Source organism: Phyllobates terribilis, unplaced genomic scaffold (assembly GCF_046119375.1).
Source record: "Phyllobates terribilis strain yellow unplaced genomic scaffold, ASM4611937v1 Scaffold_2__4_contigs__length_985480577, whole genome shotgun sequence".
Classification (NCBI taxonomy): Eukaryota; Metazoa; Chordata; class Amphibia; order Anura; family Dendrobatidae; genus Phyllobates; species Phyllobates terribilis.
The window spans coordinates 32,864,538-32,888,837 of NW_027362762.1; the positions used below are offsets into that span (position 1 = coordinate 32,864,538).

General features: G+C 45.4%; 1 protein-coding gene across 1 annotated transcript in view; it reads right to left on the minus strand.

The window, feature by feature from the left end:
* Nucleotides 1-23,544, minus strand: part of DCHS1 (dachsous cadherin-related 1) — a 239,831-nt gene extending 216,287 nt beyond the window's left edge. Inside the window, exon 1 of the mRNA XM_073661236.1 lies at nt 22,968-23,544. The gene's annotated coding sequence lies outside the window, so the exon portion shown is untranslated. The remainder of the gene's footprint in view (nt 1-22,967) is intronic.
* Between the last annotated feature and the right edge of the window lie 756 nt (nt 23,545-24,300).

Consider the following 24,300-nt stretch of genomic DNA (forward strand, 5'->3'; position numbering starts at 1 on the left):
GATCTAGAATGTACCACAAGCTAAGTAATATCTACTGGAAGCTGTGATCTAGAATGTACCACAATCCATGCATTATCTACTGAGAGCTCTGATCTAGAAGGTATCACAAGCCATGTATTATCTACTGGGAGCTCTGATCTAGAGGGTATCACAAGCCATGTAATATCTACTGGAAGCTCTGATCTAGAAGGTACAACAAGCCATGTATTATCAACTGGAAGCTCTGATCTAGAAAGTACAACAAGCCATGTAGTATCCACTAGAAGCTCTGATCTAGAAGGTACCACAAGCCATGCATTATCTACTGAGAGCTCTGATCTAGAAGGTATCACAAGCCATGTATTATCTACTGGGAGCTCTGATCTAGAGTGTACCACAAGCCATGTATTATCTACTGGGAGCTCTGATCTAGAGGGTATCACAAGCCATGTAATATCTACTGGGAGGTCTGATCTAGAGGGTACCACAAGCCATGTATTATCTACTGGGAGCTGTGATCTAGAGTATACCACAAGCTATGTAATATCTACTGGAAGATCTGATCTAGAGGGTATCATAAGCCATGTATTATCTACTGGAAGCTCTGATCTAGAATATTCCACAAGCCATGAATTATCTACTCGAGCACTGGTCCAGAGTGTACCACAAGCCATCTAATATCTACTGGGAGCAATGGGAACCACAAGCCATGTATTATCTACTGGGAGCTCTGATCTAGAAGGTACCACAAAGCATGTAATATCTACTGGGAGCTCTGATCTAGAAGGTACAACAAGCCATGTATTATCTACTGGAAGCTCTCATCTAGAGGGTACCACAAGCCATTTATTATCTACTGGAAGCTCTGATCTAGAGGGTATCACAAGCCATGTATTATCTACTGGGAGCTCTGATCTAGAAGGTACCACAAGGTATGTATTATCTACTAGGAGCTCTGATCTAGAAGGTACCACAAGGTATGTATTATCTACTAGGAGCTCTGATCTAGAAGGTACCACAAGGTATATATTATATACTAGGAGTTCTGATCTAGAAGGTACCACAAGGTATGTTTTATCTACTGGGAGCTCTGATCTAGAAGGTACAACAAGCCATGTAGTATCCACTAAAAGCTCTGATCTAGAAGGTACCACAAACCATGTATTATCTACTAGGAGCTCTGATCTAGAAAGTACCACAAGCCATGTATTATCTACTGGGAGCTCTGATCTAGAAGGTACAACAAGTCATGTATTATCAACTGGAAGATCGGATCTACAATGTACCACAAGTCATGTATTATCTACAGGGAGCTCTGATCTAGAATGTACCACAAGCTATGTAATATCTACTGGAAGCTGTGATCTAGAATGTACCACAATCCATGCATTATCTACTGAGAGCTCTGATCTAGAAGGTATCACAAGCCATGTATTATCTACTGGGAGCTCTGATCTAGAGGGTATCACAAGCCATGTAATATCTACTGGAAGCTCTGATCTAGAGGGTACCACAAGCCATGTATTATCTACTGGGAGCTGTGATCTAGAGTATACCACAAGCTATGTAATATCTACTGGAAGCTCTGATCTAGAATGTTCCACAAGCCATGAATTATCTACTCGAGCACTGGTCCAGAGTGTACCACAAGCCATCTAATATCTACTGGGAGCAATGGGAACCACAAGCCATGTATTATCTACTAGGAGCTCTGATCTAGAAGGTACCACAAAGCATGTATTATCTACTGGGAGCTCTGATCTAGAATGTACCACAAGTCATGTATTATCTACTGGGAGCTCTGAACTAGAGTGTACCACAAGTCATGTATTATCTACTGGGAGCTCTGAACTAGAGTGTACCACAAGCCATGTATTATCTACTGGGAGTTGTGATCTAGAGTGTACCACAAGCCATGTATTATCTACTGGGAGCTCTGATCTAGAGGGTACCACAAGCCATGTAATATCTACTGGGAGCTCTGATCTAGAAGGTACCACAAGCCATGTAATATCTACTGGAAGTTCTGATCTAGAATGTACCACAAGTCATGTATTATCTACTTGGATCTGTGATCTAGAGAGTGCCACAAGCAATGTATTATCTACTGGGAGCTCTAGTATAGAGGGTACCACAAGCCATGTATTATCTACTGGGAGCTCTGATCTAGAATGTACCACAAGCCATCTAATATCTACTGGGAACTCTGATCTAGAAGATACCACAAACCAATGTATTATATACTAGGAGCTTTGATCTACAAGGTACCACAATCCATGTAATATCTACTATGAGCACTGATTTAGAGGGCACAGCATGCCATGTATTATGTACTGGGAGCTCTGATCTAGAAGGTACAAGAAGCCATGTATTATGTACTGGGAGTTCTGATTAAGATGGTACCTCAAGCCATGTACTATATACTGGGAGCTATAATTTAGAAGGTACCACAAGCCATGCATTATCTACTGGGAGCTCTGATCTAGAAGGTACCACAAGCCATGTATTATCTACTGGAAGCTCTGATCTAGAGTAATGTATTATCTACTGGGAGCACTGTTCTAGCCAACCACAAGCCATGTATAAGATCCACAAGCCATCTACTGTGAGCTATAATCTAGAGGGTACCACAAGCCGTATTAGATCTACTGGGAGCTCTGATCTAGAAGGTACCACAAACCATTATCTACTGGGAGCTCTGATCTAGAGGGTACCAAAAGCCATGTATTTTCTATTGGGATCTCTGTTTTTGGGAACCACAAGCAATGTATTATCTACTGGGATCTCTATTCTAGAGGGCAATACAAGTAAAGTATTATACACTGTGAGCTATGATCTAAAGGGTAGCATAAGCTGTATAAGATCTACTGGGAACGCTGATCTAGAAGGCACAACAAGCCATGTATTATCGACTGGGAGCTCTGATCTAGAAGGTACCACAAGCCATGTATAATCTACTGGGAGCTATGATCTAGAGGGTACCACAAGACATGTATTATCTACTGGGAGCTCTGATCTAGAAGGTACCACAAGCCATGTATCATCTACTGGGAGCTCTGATCTAGAGGGTATCACAAGTCATGTATTATCTACTGGGAGCTATGATCTAAAGGGTAGCACATGCCATATAAGATTTCCTGGGAGCTCTGTTTTTGGAACCACAAGCCATGTATCATCTACTGGGAACTCTGATCTAGAGGGTACCACAAGCCATGTATTATCTACTGAAAGCTATGATCTAAAGGGTAGCACAGGCCATATAAGATGTCCTGGGAGCTCTGACCTAGAAGGTACAACAAGCCATGTATCATCTACTGGGGGCTCTGATCTAGAAGATACCTCAAGCCATGTATTATCTACTGGGAGCTCTGATCTAGAAGGTACAACAAGCCATGTATTATCTACTAGGAGCTCTGATCTAGAAGGTACCACAAGCCATGTATTATCTACTGTGAGCTCTAATCTAGAAGGTACAACAAACTGTTTACGATCTACAATTAACTTCAAACTAGAGAATATAACAAGCCATCACCATCCACAATAAGCCCCAAACTCTCATGTTACAGGTAAAATCAGTCTTTAGTGGATCCAGGTTTTTGTTTCAGATGACGGGTGGTGCTCGTACTTCTAGCTCCTCTACATAGATTGCTGAAAGCATCATCTGTCATCTGTCTCAGTAATGGAAACGTCTGTACGCACCGGAGTCAGATATTACCTGTGCACTGAGAGAGAAGGATCGGTCCTGTAGGAGAAAGAAGCAGCTTTCTCTGATAAGATATACAGTAGCATAAAGTTATTTATTTTCATATGTTCTATTGATTTATAATATAAAAATTAAAATGGCTGCTTCTCTTTACGTCATTGGCCAAATACCGGGAAATGTGAGTTAGAAAGTCCAGTGATTCATGTGAAATCCACCAGATGCTAAGCAGCAGAAAATGAACCTGTATATTATAAGTACAGTGGGGTCAGATCCAGGGATAATGAGCCACAGACATGGAGGTGTGAACTGTGGCGTAGCCGAGAGAAACCAGAAATCCAACAGCTCCATACTGATATCATAAATGGCTGTTACAGGTCCATCACCATCATCGGAACCCATGGAGGTGTCAACTGTGGCGTAGCTCCATACTGATATCATAAATGGCTATTACAGGTCCATCACCATCACCGGAACCCATGGAGGTGTCAACTGTGGCGTAGCTCCATACTGATATCATAAATGGCTGTTACAGGTCCATCACCATCACCGGAACCCATGGAGGTGTGAACTGTGGCGTAGCTCCATACTGATATCATAAATGTCTGTTACAGGTCCATCACCGGAACCCATGGAGGTGTGAACTGTGGCGTAGCTCCATATTGATATCATAAATGTCTGTTACAGGTCCATCACCATCACCGGAACCCATGGAGGTGTGAACTGTGGCGTAGCTCCATATTGATATCATAAATGGCTGTTACAGGTCCATCACCATCACCGGAACCCATGGAGGTGTCAACTGTGGCGTAGCTCCATACTGATATCATAAATGGCTGTTACAGGTCCATCACCATCACCGGAACCCATGGAGGTGTGAACTGTGGCGTAGCTCCATACTGATATCATAAATGTCTGTTACAGGTCCATCACCGGAACCCATGGAGGTGTGAACTGTGGCGTAGCTCCATATTGATATCATAAATGTCTGTTACAGGTCCATCACCATCACCGGAACCCATGGAGGTGTCAACTGTGGCGTAGCTCCATACTGATATCATAAATGGCTGTTACAGGTCCATCACCATCACCGGAACCCATGGAGGTGTCAACTGTGGCGTAGCTCCATACTGATATCATAAATGGCTATTACAGGTCCATCACCATCACCGGAACCCATGGAGGTGTCAACTGTGGCGTAGCTCCATACTGATATCATAAATGGCTGTTACAGGTCCATCACCATCACCGGAACCCATGGAGGTGTCAACTGTGGCGTAGCTCCATACTGATATCATAAATGGCTATTACAGGTCCATCACCATCACCGGAACCCATGGAGGCCACTGAGTGGAGATACATGAAGACACAGGAGAAATCCGAGGTTGGGGATAAAACACTAAAAACTTTAATTGAGCAAAAAAAAAGACAGACACCAGAGTTTCTGACGAGCAAGAAAAGGCAAAGTAAGGTGCTTACAATGTAGTGCACAAAATTCTAGTGTGAACATGCACCATAGTAAGGTGCAAACAATTTACTTAAAAGTATGAAAAGTCCAGGTGTGAATGTGCAGCAATGGAGCGTATTCGAACAATTCAAATGGACATAAAATGCCCCCAGTCTATAAATGAATATTACCTGTTATAACAGGTCTGTATGGTAGAAAGGAAGAACAATGAGCTTGAACATGAGAAAGAAAAATAACCACAACAAGCAAAAAGCTGAAGTCTCCCATTAATGCTGCATGTCAGACACAAAGTTCTAGTGTGAACATGTCCCTGACGGAGGTGCATACTGACACCCAAGATGAATTCTAGTGTGAACATGTCTGTGAAGACCCTGGGTCTTCCATAATACTACTCAGACAACACAGGGTGAGGGTAAAACAGCGTGGCAATATTTTACTGAACCACCAAATAGACAATTAACACACGGAACAGTCCCAGCAAATACCCAAGATGGCGCAACATCACACAGCCCTCACCCTTCCACTGGCCCGCCTGGGATAGAACAACTGCGACTTTGGGACTTCTAGGGCCAACTACCTCAAGCAGTGGCCCCCCGCTTCTGGCGGGCCCCCACAGAGAGAAGATAGCAGTCCATCAAGGTATAAGGCCAGGAGGGTCCCACCCTGGCCTTTCCAAGAGTTTCCATGGGGCCAGATGACTGGCTGGTCCCAATCTGGCTACTCCGAATGTCTCCATGGGTTCCAGGCAATCGGAGGGTCCCCCCTGTCAACCCTAAACAACATATCCATGGGGCCAGGTGCCTTCATCGTCCCAACTGGGTCTCCCCAAATGTATCCATGGGCTCTCTAATGACCAATGGAGCAGATCCGTATCTTATCAGTCAGGGCTATATACCCTTAGGCCGGAATCATGTAGAATCCAAATCTGTGTCTCTTTGATTAAAGCCATGCTTCCAAGCTGATGGTCTGAGAGAGTCTGATCTTTGATTCTCCTTGCAAAGCCTTTCTGATTCTCCTCGATTCTGCTTGCAGCATTACAGCCATCCCTATATTTACATACAGTACAGACCAAAAGTTTGGACACACCTTCTCATTTAAAGATTTTTCTGTATTTTCTTGACTATGAAAATTGCACATTCACACTGAAGGCATCAAAACTATGAATTACCACATGTGGAATTATATACTTAACAAAAAAGTGTGAAACAACTGAAAATATGTCTTATATTCTAGGTTCTTCACAGTAGCCACCTTTTGCTTTGATGACTGCTTTGCACACTCTTGGCATTCTCTTGATGAGCTTCAAGAGGTAGTCACCGGAAATGGTCTTCCAACAATCTTGAAGGAGTTCCCAGAGATGCTTAGCACTTGTTGGCCCTTTTGCCTTCACTCTGCGGTCCAGCTCACCCCAAACCATCTCGATTGGGTTCAGGTCTGGTGACTGTGGAGGCCAGGTCATCTGGCGTAGCCCCCCATCACTCTCGTTCTTGGTCAAATAGCCCTTACACAGCCTGGAGGTGTTTGGGGTCATTGTCCTGTTGAGAAATAAATGATGGTCCAACTAAACGCAAACTGGATGGAATAGCATGCCGCTGCAACATGCTGTGGTAGCCATGCTGGTTCAGTATGCCTTTGTATAAATCCCCAACAGTGTCACCAGCAAAGCCCCCCCACACCATCACACCTCCTCCTCCATGCTTCACGGTGGGAACCAGGCATGTAGAGTCCATCCGTTCACCTTTTATGCATCGCACACAGACACGGTGGTTGGAACCAAAGATCTCAAATTTGGACTCATCAGACCCAAGCACAGATTTCCACTGGTCGAATGTTCATTCCTTGTGTTCTTTAGCCCAAACAAGTCTCTTCTGCTTGTTGCCTGTCCTTAGCAGTGGTTTCCTAGCAGCTATTTTACCATGAAGGCCTGCTGAACAAAGTCTCCTCTTAACAGTTGTTGTAGAGATGTGTCTGCTGCTAGAACTCTGTGTGCCATTGACCTGGTCTCTAATCTGAGCTGCTGGTAACCTGCGATTTCTGAGGCTGATGACTCGGATAAACTTATCCTCAGAAGCAGAGGTGACTCTTGGTCTTCCTTTCCTGGGGCGGTCCTCATGTGAGCCAGTTTCTTTGTAGCGCTTGATGGTTTTTCCAACTGCACTTGGGGACACTTTCAAAGTTTTCCCAATTTTTCGGACTGACTGACCTTCATTTCTTAAAGTAATGATGGCCACTCGTTTTTCTTTACTTAGCTGCTTTTTTCTTGCCATAATACAAATTGTAAAAGTCTATTCAGTAGGACTATCAGCTGTGTATCCACCAGACTTCTGCACAACATGACTGATGGTCCCAACCCCATTTATAAGGCAAGAAATCCCACTTATTAAACCTGACAGGGCACACCTGTGAAGTGAAAACCATTTCTGGTGACCACCTCTTGAAGCTCATCAAGAGAATGCCAAGAGTGTGCAAAGCAGTCATCAAAGCAAAAGGTGGCTACTTTGAAGAACCTAGAATATAAGACATATTTTCAGTTGTTTCACACTTTTTTGTTAAGTATATAATTCCACATGTGGTAATTCATAGTTTTGACGCCTTCAGTGTGAATGTACAATTTTCATAGTCATGAAAATACAGAAAAATCTTTAAATGAGAAGGTGTGTCCAAACTTTTGCTCTGTACTGTATGTGGCTAAGGTCATCAGTCACAGGTTGGGGAAAAGGGCAGCGCTCAGGTCTCATTGTTTGAGCATTTAATGAATTTGTGTAGTTTGTCCTCCTGTCTTGAGAGTTAACAAGCCACAGGGTCCACACAAAGGTTAATCAACATATTTAGCAAACATTCATTGTTCACAAACCCAAGAGAAGACAACAATCAAGGTTATACAAATAGTATGACCTTCTAGACCAGCCACAGAAATACACATACATTTACAAGTCAACATGAACACAGTAGTGTATTTCTCTTGGTTTAACAAATCCAAACATCTGGCTGATTAAGATTATAAGCTGTATCATCACAATGTCCCTGATGGAGGTGCATACAAGTAACTGACACCTAAGATGAATTCTAGTGTGAACATGTCCCTGATTGAGGTGCATACAAGTAACTGACACCTGAGATGAATTCTAGTGTCAATGTGTCCCTGAAGGAGGTGCATATAGGTAACTGACACATAAGATGTATTCTAGTGTGAACATGTCCCTGATTGAGGTGCATACAAGTAATTGACACCTAAGATGAATTCTAGTGTGAACGTGTCCCTGATGGAGGTGCATACAAGTAACTGACACCTAAGATGAATTCTAGTGTGAACATGTCCCTGATGGAGGTGCATACAAGTAATTGACACCTAAGATGAATTCTAGTGTGAACATGTCCCTGATGGAGGTGCATACAAGTAACTGACACTTAAGATGTATTCTAGTGTGAATATGTCCCTGATGGAGGTGCATACAAGTAACTGACACCTAAGATGTATTCTAGTGTGAACATGTCCCTGATGGAGGTGCATACAACTGACACCTAAGATGAATTCTAGTGTCAATGTGTCCCTGATGGAGGTGCATACAAGTAACTGACACATAAGATGATTCTAGTGTGAACATGCACCTATTCGGCATATTTAGACAGTCATGTTTGAATGAACATGGAGCTCCATGTGCATAAATACGTATTTCCTACAATAAGGAGGAGGACTTATAAGTCTTTATATAAAGAGGACACAATGGTCAGAAGACGAGGCATTAGATCTCCAAGAATTGTACGTGGAGCAGAAATACTCCATTATCATTCTCAGTGAGCTGTGTATATTCACAGCACCAGGTTTACGTGGGCACAGAATGGTCCATATGAATAAATATCTACAGATATGGTGGTATGGAAGGTAGAGGGGACGAGAAATATATAATGGACACAATGGTCTCAGTGATCAAAAAAGGGACTGAATCTCCCAAATACCAACATATAATGCACATGGAAAAACATTTTTACCCACTACAAAAGTCCACCTAGAGGAAGGTCACCAGACCTTGACCCCAACACGCATTTCAAGTGCAATATTTGGGGTTTCCTCAGGGGAACCTTAACTTTGCGTTTTCTTGGTCATCAGAAGCCCTGGTGTCTGTCTTTGTATAAGTTCCTTAATTGTTTTTTACTTCCAAACAATAAAAGTTTTTTTATATTTTAGCCACAAACTCCTATTTCTCCTGTTTTTTCATCATCTGTACCAGTGTAAGTGCCTCAGGATCCATGTACCATCGACTGGAAGTTATGAGATGCAGATTACCATCGATGAGTGAGCTAGTTACCAGGTGCCTTCAAGTGTAGATTAGCAGGATCCATGTAACATGTATTGGAAGTTATGAGATGTAGATTACTATCGATGAGTGAGCTAGTTACCAGGTGCCTTCAAGTGTAGATTAGCAGGATCCATGTAACATGTATTGGAAGTTATGAGATGTAGATTACTATCGATGAGTGAGCTAGTTACCAGGTGCCTTCAAGTGTAGATTAGCAGGATCCATGTAACATGTATTGGAAGTTATGAGATGCAGATTACTATCGATGAGTGAGCTAGTTACCAGGTGCCTTCAAGTGTAGATTAGCAGGATCCATGTAACATGTATTGGAAGTTATGAGATGTAGATTACTATCGATGAGTGAGCTAGTTACCAGGTGCCTTCAAGTGTAGATTAGCAGGATCCATGTAACATGTATTGGAAGTTATGAGATGCAGATTACCATCGATGAGTGAGCTAGTTACCAGGTGCCTTCAAGTGTAGATTAGCAGGATCCATGTAACATGTATTGGAAGTTATGAGATGTAGATTACTATCGATGAGTGAGCTAGTTACCAGGTGCCTTCAAGTGTAGATTAGCAGGATCCATGTAACATGTATTGGAAATCATCAGGTATAGAGTCTTAAAACCCAAGAACATATACTGGAGGACATCAGGATCCATATAGCATTTGGTATGTTAGACATAAATTATCGGAATCCATACCTCATCCATGTGTCAGAATCTATATCATCTGGTGGGAGCTGCCAGATGCAGATAAATAAGGTTCTAATCACAATCTACTGTAAAACAATGGGAAATGACCGCCAGTATAAAAAATGTGTGATTTTATGAGCAGATGACCATGGTCCCTGAATGATCTAATGGAACCTGTCAGGTGCCAATTTCCAAGGTCCAAGGACCATGTATTACGACATGTCAGGAGCAAAATACCAGGATCCAAGGACCATCTACTTGGACCAATCATGGGGCCGATTACCAGGATCAATCTCCTGGGACCGGTCAATAGAAGTTCACTAGGAATCATGGACCTTCAACTGGAACCTCTTATAAATTCACTAGGAACCAAGGACCATCTACTGGGAACCATGCCCTATCTACTGGAATTTGTTTGGAGACTTTTACATGGACCATGTACTGACGCCTTTTAGGGGCAAATTATCAGGATTCATGGTTCATCCACTAAAAACTGACATTTGCAGATTTCCTCATCCATTCCTTAGGGCCTGTCCGATGCGATTTACCAGGACCCATGAACCATCAACTGGACTTGTCAGGAACCAATCTACTAGACTCTTTCAGGATAGGACAAACTTTTGATATTCATGGTCCATCTACTCAGTTGTCAGGAGCAGATTATGAAGGTCCAAGGACTTTATATGAGGTGTCATCAGGTCTTGATTGCCAGGAATCATGGACCATGTATTGAGACCTTTCAGAAGAAGAATACAAGGACTAATAGACATTCTACTCAGTGCTGTCAGGAGCAGATTACCAGGATCCATGGTCCATCTCTCGACAGCTGTCAGGAGCAGATTACCAGGATCCATGGTCCATCTCTCGACAGCTGTCAGGAGCAGATTACCAGGATCCATGGTCCATCTCTCGACAGCTGTCAGGAGCAGATTACCAGGATCCATGGTCCATCTCTCGACAGCTGTCAGGAGCAGATTACCAGGATCCATGGTCCATCTCTCGACAGCTGTCAGGAGCAGATTACCAGGATCCATGGTCCATATCTCGACAGCTGTCAGGAGCAGATTACCAGGATCTATGGTCCATCTGTCGACAGCTGTCAGGAGCAGATTACCAGGATCCATGGTCCATCTGTCGACAGCTGTCAGGAGCAGATTACCAGGATCCATGGTCCATCTGTCGACAGCTGTCAGGAGCAGATTACCAGGATCCATGGTCCATCTGTCAACAGCTGTCAGGAGCAGATTACCAGGATCCATGGTCCATCTCTCGACAGCTGTCAGGAGCAGATTACCAGGATCCATGGTCCATCTACTGAGAGCTGTCAGGAGCAGATTACCAGGATCCATGGTCCATCTGTCGACAGCTGTCAGGAGTAGATTACCAGGATCCATGGTCCATCTCTCGACAGCTGTCAGGAGCAGATTACCAGGATCCATGATCCATCTACTGAGAGCTGTCAGGAGCAGATTACTAGGATCCATGGTCCATCTACTGAGAGTGGTCAGAAGCAGATTACTAGGATCCATGGTCCATCTACTGAGAGCTGTCAGAAGCAGATTACTAGGATCCATGGTCCATTTACTGAGAGCTGTCAAAAGCAGATTACTAGGATCCATTTGTCCATCTACTGAGAGCGGTCAGAAGCAGATTACTAGGATCCATGGTCCATCTACTGAGAGCGGTCAGGAGCAGATTACTAGGATACATGGTCCAACTACTGAGAGAGGTCAGAAGCAGATTACTAGGATCCATGGTCCATCTACTGAGAGCGGTCAGAAGCAGATTACTAGGATCCATGGTCCATCTACTGAGAGCTGTCAGAAGCAGATTACTAGGATCCATGGTCCATCTACTGAGAGCGGTCAGAAGCAGATTACTAGGATCCATGGTCCATCTACTGAGAGCTGTCAGAAGCAGATTACTAGGATCCATGGTCCATCTACTGAGAGCTGTCAGGAGCAGATTACCAGGATCCATGGTCCATCTGTCGACAGCTGTCAGGAGTAGATTACCAGGATCCATGGTCCATCTCTCGACAGCTGTCAGGAGCAGATTACCAGGATCCATGGTCCATCTACTGAGAGCTATCAGAAGTAGATTATGAAGATTCTATGACTTTGTATGGGAAATAGATTGATTAACCATCTACTGGAAGCTGTTAGGTATAGATTATCAATATGTATGGAACATTTGACAGGTGTAGATTTCCTAAATCTACTGGGAGCTGACACGAGCAAATTACAGGGATCCTTGGATGATCTGCTGGAAGCTGTCAGGAACATCCATGAACAAACTTTTGGGACCTGTCAGTTGTAAATTACTGGATCCATGGACCATGTACTGGATGTTGTCAGGAGTGGTTCACAGAGATCCATGGACCAGCTGCTGGGAACTGTCAAGAACAGATAACCAGAACTAATGGATCATTACTGGGACCTGTGAGAAGCATATTACCAAGAGCTGATGATCAACAACTTGGATCTTTTCTGTAGGAGATTTCTAGAATCCATTGACCATCTACTGGAACCTGTCAGAAGCAGATTCCCAGGAATCATTGACCATCTACTGGAATCTGTCAGAAGCAGATTCCCAGGATCCATTGACCATCTACTGGAATCTGTCAGAAGCAGATTCCCAGGATCCATTGACCATCTACTGGAACCTGTCAGAAGCAGATTCCCAGGAATCATTGACCATCTACTGGAATCTGTCAGAAGCAGATTCCCAGGATCCATTGACCATCTACTGGAATCTGTCAGAAGCAGATTCCCAGGATCAATTGACCATCTACTGGAACCTGTCAGAAGTAGATTCCCAGTATCCATTGACCATCTACTGAAACCTGTCAGAAGCAGATTCCCAGGATCCATTGACCATCTACTGGAACCTGTCAGAAGCAGATTTCCAGTATCCATTGACCATCTACTGAAACCTGTCAGAAGCAGATTCCCAGGATCCATTGACCATCTACTGGAATCTGTCAGAAGCAGAATAAAAGGATACATGGACCATCTACTGGAACCTGTTAGAAGCAGATTCCCTGGAACCATTGACCATCTACTGGAATCTGTCAGAAGCAGATTCCCAGAATCCATTGGCCATCTACTGGAACCTGTCAGAAGCAGATTCCCAGGATCCATTGACCATCTACTGGAACCTGTCAGAAGCAGATTCCCAGGATCCATTGACCATCTACTGGAACCTGTCAGAAGCAGATTCCCTGGAACCATTGACCATCTACTGGAACCTGTCAGAAGCAGATTTCCAGGATCCATTGACCATCTACTGGAACCTGTCAGAAGCAGATTTCCAGGATCCATTGACCATCTACTGGAACCTGTCAGAAGCAGATTTCCAGGATCCATTGACCATCTACTGGAACCTGTCAGAAGCAGATTCCCAGAATCCATTGACCATCTACTGGAATCTGTCAGAAGCAGATTCCCATAATACATTGACCATCTACTGGAACCTGTCAGAAGCAGATTCCCAGGATCCATTGACCATCTACTGGAATCTGTCAGAAGCAGATTTCCAGGATCCATTGACCATCTACTGGAACCTGTCAGAAGCAGATTTCCAGGATCCATTGACCATCTACTGGAACCTGTCAGAAGCAGATTCCCAGAATCCATTGACCATCTACTGGAACCTGTCAGAAGCAGATTCCCAGGATCCATTGACCATCTACTGGAACCTGTCAGAAGCAGATTTCCAGGATCCATTGACCATCTACTGGAACCTGTCAGAAGCAGATTCCCAGAATCCATTGACCATCTACTGGAATCTGTCAGAAGCAGATTCCCAGAATACATTGACCATCTACTGGAACCTGTCAGAAGCAGATTCCCAGGATCCATTGACCATCTACTGGAATCTGTCAGAAGCAGATTTCCAGGATCCATTGACCATCTACTGGAACCTGTCAGAAGCAGATTTCCAGGATCCATTGACCATCTACTGGAACCTGTCAGAAGCAGATTTCCAGGATCCATTGACCATCTACTGGAACCTGTCAGAAGCAGATTTCCAGGATCCATTGACCATCTACTGGAACCTGTCAGAAGCAGATTCCCAGAATCCATTGACCATCTACTGGAATCTGTCAGAAGCAGATTCCCAGAATCCATTGACCATCTACTGGAATCTGTCAGAAGCAGATTCCCAGAATCCATTGACCATCTACTGGAATCTGTCAGAAGCAGATTTCCAGGATCCATTGACCATCTACTGGAACCTGTCAGAAGCAGATTTCCAGGATCCATTGACCATCTACTGGAACCTGTCAGAAGCAGATTTCCAGGATCCATTGACCATCTACTGGAACCTGTCAGAAGCAGATTTCCAGGATCCATTGACCATCTACTGGAACCTGTCAGAAGCAGATTCCCAGAATCCATTGACCATCTACTGGAATCTGTCAGAAGCAGATTCCCAGGATCCATTGACCATCTACTGGAACCTGTCAGAAGCAGATTCCCAGGATCCATTGACCATCTACTGGAACCTGTCAGAAGCAGATTCCCAGGATCCATTGACCATCTACTGGAACCTGTCAGAAGCAGATTCCCAGTATCCATTGACCATCTACTGAAACCTGTCAGAAGCAGATTCCCAGGATCCATTGACCATCTACTGGAATCTGTCAGAAGCAGAATAAAAGGATACATGGACCATCTACTGGAACCTGTTAGAAGCAGATTCCCTGGAACCATTGACCATCTACTGGAATCTGTCAGAAGCAGATTCCCAGAATCCATTGGCCATCTACTGGAACCTGTCAGAAGCAGATTCCCAGGATCCATTGACCATCTACTGGAACCTGTCAGAAGCAGATTCCCAGGATCCATTGACCATCTACTGGAACCTGTCAGAAGCAGATTTCCAGGATCCATTGACCATCTACTGGAACCTGTCAGAAGCAGATTTCCAGGATCCATTGACCATCTACTGGAACCTGTCAGAAGCAGATTTCCAGGATCCATTGACCATCTACTGGAACCTGTCAGAAGCAGATTTCCAGGATCCATTGACCATCTACTGGAAACTGTCAGAAGCAGATTCCCAGAATCCACTGACCATCTACTGGAATCTGTCAGAAGCAGATTCCCAGAATACATTGACCATCTACTGGAACCTGTCAGAAGCAGATTCCCAGGATCCATTGACCATCTACTGGAATCTGTCAGAAGCAGATTTCCAGGATCCATTGACCATCTACTGGAACCTGTCAGAAGCAGATTCCCTGGAACCATTGACCATCTACTGGAACCTGTCAGAAGCAGATTTTCAGGATCCATTGACCATCTACTGGAACCTGTCAGAAGCAGATTTTCAGGATCCATTGACCATGTACTGGAACCTGTCAGAAGCAGATTCCCTGGAACCATTGACCATCTACTGGAACCTGTCAGAAGCAGATTCCCAGGATCCATTGACCATCTACTGGAACCTGTCAGAAGCAGATTCCCTGGAACCATTGACCATCTACTGGAATCTGTCAGAAGCAGATTCCCAGGATCCATTGACCATCTACTGGAACCTGTCAGAAGCAGATTCCCAGGATCCATTGACCATCTACTGGAACCTGTTAGAAGCAGATTCCCAGGATCCATTGACCATTTACAACATGTGAGATGAGCAGATGATCATCTATGGTATTTATAATCCTTGATTTGCTTCTCTCCACCCAGAGAGGTTCCATATATCCAGGTGGGCTCTGGGGGCACAGGCTGTAGTACAAGGGGGCATCTGAATCCTGAAGTGAGCTGCAGCTGGCACTGGGTCTCTCCTGTCAGGCTCGGGGTCTCTCCTGTCAGGCTCGGGGTCTCACGCCCGTCATGTCTGCATCTTCCCTCTAGGAAGTGTTTGGTTATGGGATGTTTATCTGGAAGATTCCCTGGTGACCGGATCTAGTTAAGGGTCATTTACTGGCTGCTAGAAAGTCTGGAGAGGCGTTAGATAAGTGTGGCTGGGGACCCTCATATCCCCAAGCACTGCCCCCCACATCCTTCCTGCAGGACGTCTGACAGTGTCAGCTCAAATGTCCACTCGGGCAGAACTGTTTACAAACAGCAAATCTGAGATGTCATAAAATAGCTAATGGCAGTATTAGAGCGTCAGCTCTGTGGTACGGAGGGAGCTATGATGAAGTGAAATGGTTAATGGCAGTATTAGAGCGTCAGCTCTGTGGTACGGAGGGAGCTATGATGAAGTGAAATGGTTAATGGCAGTATTAGAGCGTCAGCTCTGTGGTATGGAGGGATCTATGATGAAGTGAAATGGTTAATGGCAGTATTAGAGCGTCAGCTCTGTGGTACGGAGGGAGCTATGATGAAGTGAAATGGTTAATGGCAGTATTAGAGCGTCAGCTCTGTGGTATGGAGGGATCTATGATGAAGTGAAATGGTTAATGGCAGTATTAGAGCGTCAGCTCTGTGGTACGGAGGGAGCTATGATGAAGTGAAATGGTTAATGGCAGTATTAGAGCGTCAGCTCTGTGTTACGGAGGGATCTATGATGAAGTGAAATGGTTAATGGCAGTATTAGAGCGTCAGCTCTGTGGTATGGAGGGATCTATGATGAAGTGAAATGGTTAATGGCAGTATTAGAGCGTCAGCTCTGTGGTATGGAGGGATCTATGATGAAGTGAAATGGTTAATGGCAGTATTAGAGCGTCAGCTCTGTGGTATGGAGGGCTCTATGATGAAGTGAAATGGTTAATGGCAGTATTAGAGCGTCAGCTCTGTGGTATGGAGGGATCTATGATGAAGTGAAATGGTTAATGGCAGTATTAGAGCGTCAGCTCTGTGGTATGGAGGGATCTATGATGAAGTGAAATGGTTAATGGCTGTATTAGAGCGTCAGCTCTGTGGTATGGAGGGATCTATGATGAAGTGAAATGGTTAATGGCAGTATTAGAGCGTCAGCTCTGTGGTATGGAGGGATCTATGATGAAGTGAAATGGTTAATGGCAGTATTAGAGCGTCAGCTCTGTGGTATGGAGGGATCTATGATGAAGTGAAATGGTTAATGGCAGTATTAGAGCGTCAGCTCTGTGGTATGGAGGGATCTATGATGAAGTGAAATGGTTAATGGCAGTATTAGAGCGTCAGCTCTGTGGTATGGAGGGATCTATGATGAAGTGAAATGGTTAATGGCAGTATTAGAGCATCAGCTCTGTGGTATGGAGGGATCTATGATGAAGTGAAATGGTTAATGGCTGTATTAGAGCGTCAGCTCTGTGGTATGGAGGGATCTATGATGAAGTGAAATGGTTAATGGCAGTATTAGAGCGTCAGCTCTGTGGTATGGAGGGATCTATGATGAAGTGAAATGGTTAATGGCAGTATTAGAGCGTCAGCTCTGTGGTATGGAGGGATCTATGATGAAGTGAAATGGTTAATGGCTGTATTAGAGCGTCAGCTCTGTGGTATGGAGGGATCTATGATGAAGTGAAATGGTTAATGGCAGTATTAGAGCGTCAGCTCTGTGGTATGGAGGGATCTATGATGAAGTGAAATGGTTAATGGCAGTATTAGAGCGTCAGCTCTGTGGTATGGAGGGATCTATGATGAAGTGAAATGGTTAATGGCAGTATTAGAGCGTCAGCTCTGTGGTATGGAGGGATCTATGATGAAGTGAAATGGTTAATGGCAGTATTAGAGCGTCAGCTCTGTGGTATGGAGGGATCTATGATGAAGTGAAATGGTTAATGGCAGTATTAGAGCGTCAGCTCTGTGGTATGGAGGGATCTATGATGAAGTGAAATGGTTAATGGCAGTATTAGAGCGTCAGCTCTGTGGTATGGAGGGATCTATGATGAAGTGAAATGGTTAATGGCTGTATTAGAGCGTCAGCTCTGTGGTATGGAGGGATCTATGATGAAGTGAAATGGTTAATGGCAGTATTAGAGCGTCAGCTCTGTGGTATGGAGGGATCTATGATGAAGTGAAATGGTTAATGGCAGTATTAGAGCGTCAGCTCTGTGGTCCGGAGGGATCTATGATGAAGTGAAATGGTTAATGGCAGTATTAGAGCGTCAGCTCTGTGGTATGGAGGGAGCTATGATGAAGTGAAATGGTTAATGGCAGTATTAGAGCGTCAGCTCTGTGGTCCGGAGGGATCTATGATGAAGTGAAATGGTTAATGGCAGTATTAGAGCGTCAGCTCTGTGGTCCGGAGGGATCTATGATGAAGTGAAATGGTTAATGGCAGTATTAGAGCGTCAGCTCTGTGGTATGGAGGGATCTATGATGAAGTGAAATGGTTAATGGCAGTATTAGAGCGTCAGCTCTGTGGTCCGGAGGGATCTATGATGAAGTGAAATGGTTAATGGCAGTATTAGAGCGTCAGCTCTGTGGTATGGAGGGATCTATGATGAAGTGAAATGGTTAATGGCAGTATTAGAGCGTCAGCTCTGTGGTCCGGAGGGATCTATGATGAAGTGAAATGGTTAATGGCAGTATTAAGAGCGTCAGCTCTGTGGTCCGGAGGGATCTATGATGACGTGAAATGGTTAATGGCAGTATTAGAGCGTCAGCTCTGTGGTATGGAGGGATCTATGATGAAGTGAAATGGTTAATGGCAGTATTAGAGCGTCAGCTCTGTGGTATGGAGGGATCTATGATGAAGTGAAATGGTTAATGGCAGTATTAGAGCGTCAGCTCTGTGTTACGGAGGGATCTATGATGAAGTGAAATGGTTAATGGCAGTATTAGAGCGTCAGCTCTGTGGTATGGAGGGATCTATGATGAAGTGAAATGGTTAATGGCAGTATTAGAGCGTCAGCTCTGTGGTATGGAGGGATCTATGATGAAGTGAAATGGTTAATGGCAGTATTAGAGCGTCAGCTCTGTGGTATGGAGGGATCTATGATGAAGTGAAATGGTTAATGGCAGTATTAGAGCGTCAGCTCTGTGGTATGGAGGGATCTATGATGAAGTGAAATGGTTAATGGCAGTATTAGAGCGTCAGCTCTGTGGTATGGAGGGCTCTATGATGAAGTGAAATGGTTAATGGCAGTATTAGAGCGTCAGCTCTGTGGTATGGAGGGATCTATGATGAAGTGAAATGGTTAATGGCAGTATTAGAGCGTCAGCTCTGTGGTATGGAGGGATCTATGATGAAGTGAAATGGTTAATGGCTGTATTAGAGCGTCAGCTCTGTGGTATGGAGGGATCTATGATGAAGTGAAATGGTTAATGGCAGTATTAGAGCGTCAGCTCTGTGGTATGGAGGGATCTATGATGAAGTGAAATGGTTAATGGCAGTATTAGAGCGTCAGCTCTGTGGTATGGAGGGATCTATGATGAAGTGAAATGGTTAATGGCAGTATTAGAGCGTCAGCTCTGTGGTATGGAGGGATCTATGATGAAGTGAAATGGTTAATGGCAGTATTAGAGCGTCAGCTCTGTGGTATGGAGGGATCTATGATGAAGTGAAATGGTTAATGGCAGTATTAGAGCATCAGCTCTGTGGTATGGAGGGATCTATGATGAAGTGAAATGGTTAATGGCTGTATTAGAGCGTCAGCTCTGTGGTATGGAGGGATCTATGATGAAGTGAAATGGTTAATGGCAGTATTAGAGCGTCAGCTCTGTGGTATGGAGGGATCTATGATGAAGTGAAATGGTTAATGGCAGTATTAGAGCGTCAGCTCTGTGGTATGGAGGGATCTATGATGAAGTGAAATGGTTAATGGCTGTATTAGAGCGTCAGCTCTGTGGTATGGAGGGATCTATGATGAAGTGAAATGGTTAATGGCAGTATTAGAGCGTCAGCTCTGTGGTATGGAGGGATCTATGATGAAGTGAAATGGTTAATGGCAGTATTAGAGCGTCAGCTCTGTGGTATGGAGGGATCTATGATGAAGTGAAATGGTTAATGGCAGTATTAGAGCGTCAGCTCTGTGGTATGGAGGGATCTATGATGAAGTGAAATGGTTAATGGCAGTATTAGAGCGTCAGCTCTGTGGTATGGAGGGATCTATGATGAAGTGAAATGGTTAATGGCAGTATTAGAGCGTCAGCTCTGTGGTATGGAGGGATCTATGATGAAGTGAAATGGTTAATGGCAGTATTAGAGCGTCAGCTCTGTGGTATGGAGGGATCTATGATGAAGTGAAATGGTTAATGGCTGTATTAGAGCGTCAGCTCTGTGGTATGGAGGGATCTATGATGAAGTGAAATGGTTAATGGCAGTATTAGAGCGTCAGCTCTGTGGTATGGAGGGATCTATGATGAAGTGAAATGGTTAATGGCAGTATTAGAGCGTCAGCTCTGTGGTCCGGAGGGATCTATGATGAAGTGAAATGGTTAATGGCAGTATTAGAGCGTCAGCTCTGTGGTATGGAGGGAGCTATGATGAAGTGAAATGGTTAATGGCAGTATTAGAGCGTCAGCTCTGTGGTCCGGAGGGATCTATGATGAAGTGAAATGGTTAATGGCAGTATTAGAGCGTCAGCTCTGTGGTCCGGAGGGATCTATGATGAAGTGAAATGGTTAATGGCAGTATTAGAGCGTCAGCTCTGTGGTATGGAGGGATCTATGATGAAGTGAAATGGTTAATGGCAGTATTAGAGCGTCAGCTCTGTGGTCCGGAGGGATCTATGATGAAGTGAAATGGTTAATGGCAGTATTAGAGCGTCAGCTCTGTGGTATGGAGGGATCTATGATGAAGTGAAATGGTTAATGGCAGTATTAGAGCGTCAGCTCTGTGGTCCGGAGGGATCTATGATGAAGTGAAATGGTTAATGGCAGTATTAAGAGCGTCAGCTCTGTGGTCCGGAGGGATCTATGATGACGTGAAATGGTTAATGGCAGTATTAGAGCGTCAGCTCTGTGGTATGGAGGGATCTATGATGAAGTGAAATGGTTAATGGCAGTATTAGAGCGTCAGCTCTGTGGTATGGAGGGATCTATGATGAAGTGAAATGGTTAATGGCAGTATTAGAGCGTCAGCTCTGTGTTACGGAGGGATCTATGATGAAGTGAAATGGTTAATGGCAGTATTAGAGCGTCAGCTCTGTGGTATGGAGGGATCTATGATGAAGTGAAATGGTTAATGGCAGTATTAGAGCGTCAGCTCTGTGGTATGGAGGGATCTATGATGAAGTGAAATGGTTAATGGCAGTATTAGAGCGTCAGCTCTGTGGTATGGAGGGATCTATGATGAAGTGAAATGGTTAATGGCAGTATTAGAGCGTCAGCTCTGTGGTATGGAGGGATCTATGATGAAGTGAAATGGTTAATGGCAGTATTAGAGCGTCAGCTCTGTGGTATGGAGGGATCTATGATGAAGTGAAATGGTTAATGGCAGTATTAGAGCGTCAGCTCTGTGTTACGGAGGGATCTATGATGAAGTGAAATGGTTAATGGCAGTATTAGAGCGTCAGCTCTGTGGTATGGAGGGATCTATGATGAAGTGAAATGGTTAATGGCAGTATTAGAGCGTCAGCTCTGTGGTATGGAGGGATCTATGATGAAGTGAAATGGTTAATGGCAGTATTAGAGCGTCAGCTCTGTGGTATGGAGGGATCTATGATGAAGTGAAATGGTTAATGGCAGTATTAGAGCGTCAGCTCTGTGGTATGGAGGGATCTATGATGAAGTGAAATGGTTAATGGCAGTATTAGAGCGTCAGCTCTGTGGTCCGGAGGGATCTATGATGAAGTGAAATGGTTAATGGCAGTATTAGAGCGTCAGCTCTGTGGTATGGAGGGATCTATGATGAAGTGAAATGGTTAATGGCTGTATTAGAGCGTCCGCTCTGTGGTATGGAGGGATCTATGATGAAGTGAAATGGTTAATGGCAGTATTAGAGCGTCAGCTCTGTGGTATGGAGGGATCTATGATGAAGTGAAATGGTTAATGGCAGTATTAGAGCGTCAGCTCTGTGGTATGGAGGGATCTATGATGAAGTGAAATGGTTAATGGCTGTATTAGAGCGTCCGCTCTGTGGTATGGAGGGATCTATGATGAAGTGAAATGGTTAATGGCAGTATTAGAGCGTCAGCTCTGTGGTCCGGAGGGATCTATGATGAAGTGAAATGGTTAATGGCAGTATTAGAGCGTCAGCTCTGTGGTATGGAGGGATCTATGATGAAGTGAAATGGTTAATGGCTGTATTAGAGCGTCAGCTCTGTGGTACGGAGGGATCTATGATGAAGTGAAATGGTTAATGGCTGTATTAGAGCGTCCGCTCTGTGGTATGGAGGGCTCTATGATGAAGTGAAATGGTTAATGGCAGTATTAGAGCGTCAGCTCTGTGGTATGGAGGGATCTATGATGAAGTGAAATGGTTAATGGCAGTATTAGAGCGTCAGCTCTGTGGTACGGAGGGATCTATGATGAAGTGAAATGGTTAATGGCAGTATTAGAGCGTCAGCTCTGTGGTATGGAGGGCTCTATGATGAAGTGAAATGGTTAATGGCTGTATTAGAGCGTCAGCTCTGTGGTATGGAGGGATCTATGATGAAGTGAAATGGTTAATGGCTGTATTAGAGCGTCAGCTCTGTGGTATGGAGGGCTCTATGATGAAGTGAAATGGTTAATGGCTGTATTAGAGTGTCAGCTCTGTGGTATGGAGGGATCTATGATGAAGTGAAATGGTTAATGGCTGTATTAGAGCGTCAGCTCTGTGGTATGGAGGGCTCTATGATGAAGTGAAATGGTTAATGGCTGTATTAGAGCGTCAGCTCTGTGGTATGGAGGGCTCTATGATGAAGTGAAATGGTTAATGGCAGTATTAGAGCGTCCGCTGAGGCTGTCTCCCCGTGACACACTGCTTCTTGGCGGTCACGCAGACACGTATCCCACTCACCATCCGATTGTCAGCTCCGGTGACCGCGGCTGTCTCGGCCAGTTGTCGGTCACGCTTGGTGTTAATCCTCTCTCCATCCCAGGAGATCTCCGTCTGTCTCTCTCCAGGCTTAGGCCGATGGCTGGTGGTCTCTCCTTTCTTTACCTGGTGACGTCTCGTCCACACGCAGCGGTGAGGATGTCTCTTCCCTCAGGCCGGCAGTCTCACCGCTTTGTTCTCATCCCTGGGCTGTCTCTTTCATCCTCTTTGTGCAGATATTCAGGGCGGTCCCTCTGCGCAGGGTTTGCTATTGTTCTGTGTCAGATGGATGTCTCTTTTCCTGAGTGCAGTCTATGGGTGGGCTCTCTCTCCAGGATGCTGTCCCTGAGCTCTGCCTGCACTCCCTGCAGTCTCGCTCTCTGTCTCTCTGGCTGGGACAATGGATTGAGACAGCTGTGGATGTGAGAGAGAGGCAGCCAGCCCTGGGCTGAGAGGGACTGCGAGCCTGGCCTGAAACATGACTCCCCCCTACCTCCTCCTCCAGCAGCAGCAGCAGCCCCCACACACCTCCTCCGCCAGAGCCCCCTCCTCCGCCGGTGCAGCCCCCTCCACCACCAGTGCATCCTCCTCCACCAGTGCACCACCCTCCACTAGTGCACCCCTGCACCAATGCGTCCCCCCTCCACCAGTACCCCCACTCCACCAGTGCATCCCCCCTCCACCAGTGCACCACCCTCCACTAGTGCACCCCTGCACCAATGCGTCCCCCCTCCACCAGTACCCCCACTCCACCAGTGCATCCTCCTCCACCAGTGCACCACCCTCCACTAGTGCACCCCTGCACCAATGCGTCCCCCCTCCACCAGTACCCCCACTCCACCAGTGCATCCCCCCTCCACCAGTGCGTCCCCCCTCCACTAGTGCGTCCCCCCTCCACCAGTGCGTCCCCCCTCCACCAGTACCCCCACTCCACCAGTACCCCCACTCCACCAGTGCATCCCCCCTCCACCAGTGCGTCCCCCCTCCACTAGTGCGTCCCCCCTCCACCAGTACCCCCACTCCACCAGTGCATCCCCCCTCCACCAGTGCGTCCCCCCTCCACTAGTGCGTCCCCCCTCCACCAGTACCCCCCCTCCACCAGTGCGTCCCCCCCTCCACCAGTGCGTCCCCCCTCCACCAGTGCGTCCCCCCTCCACCAGTGCGCCCCCTTCCACCAGTGCGTCCCCCCTCCACCAGTGCGCTCCTCCCCCTTCCACCAGTGCGCCCCCCCTCCACCAGTGCGTCCCCCCACCACCAGTGTGCCCCCCCTCCACCAGTGCGCCCCTCCTCCATCAGTGCATCCCCCCACCACCAG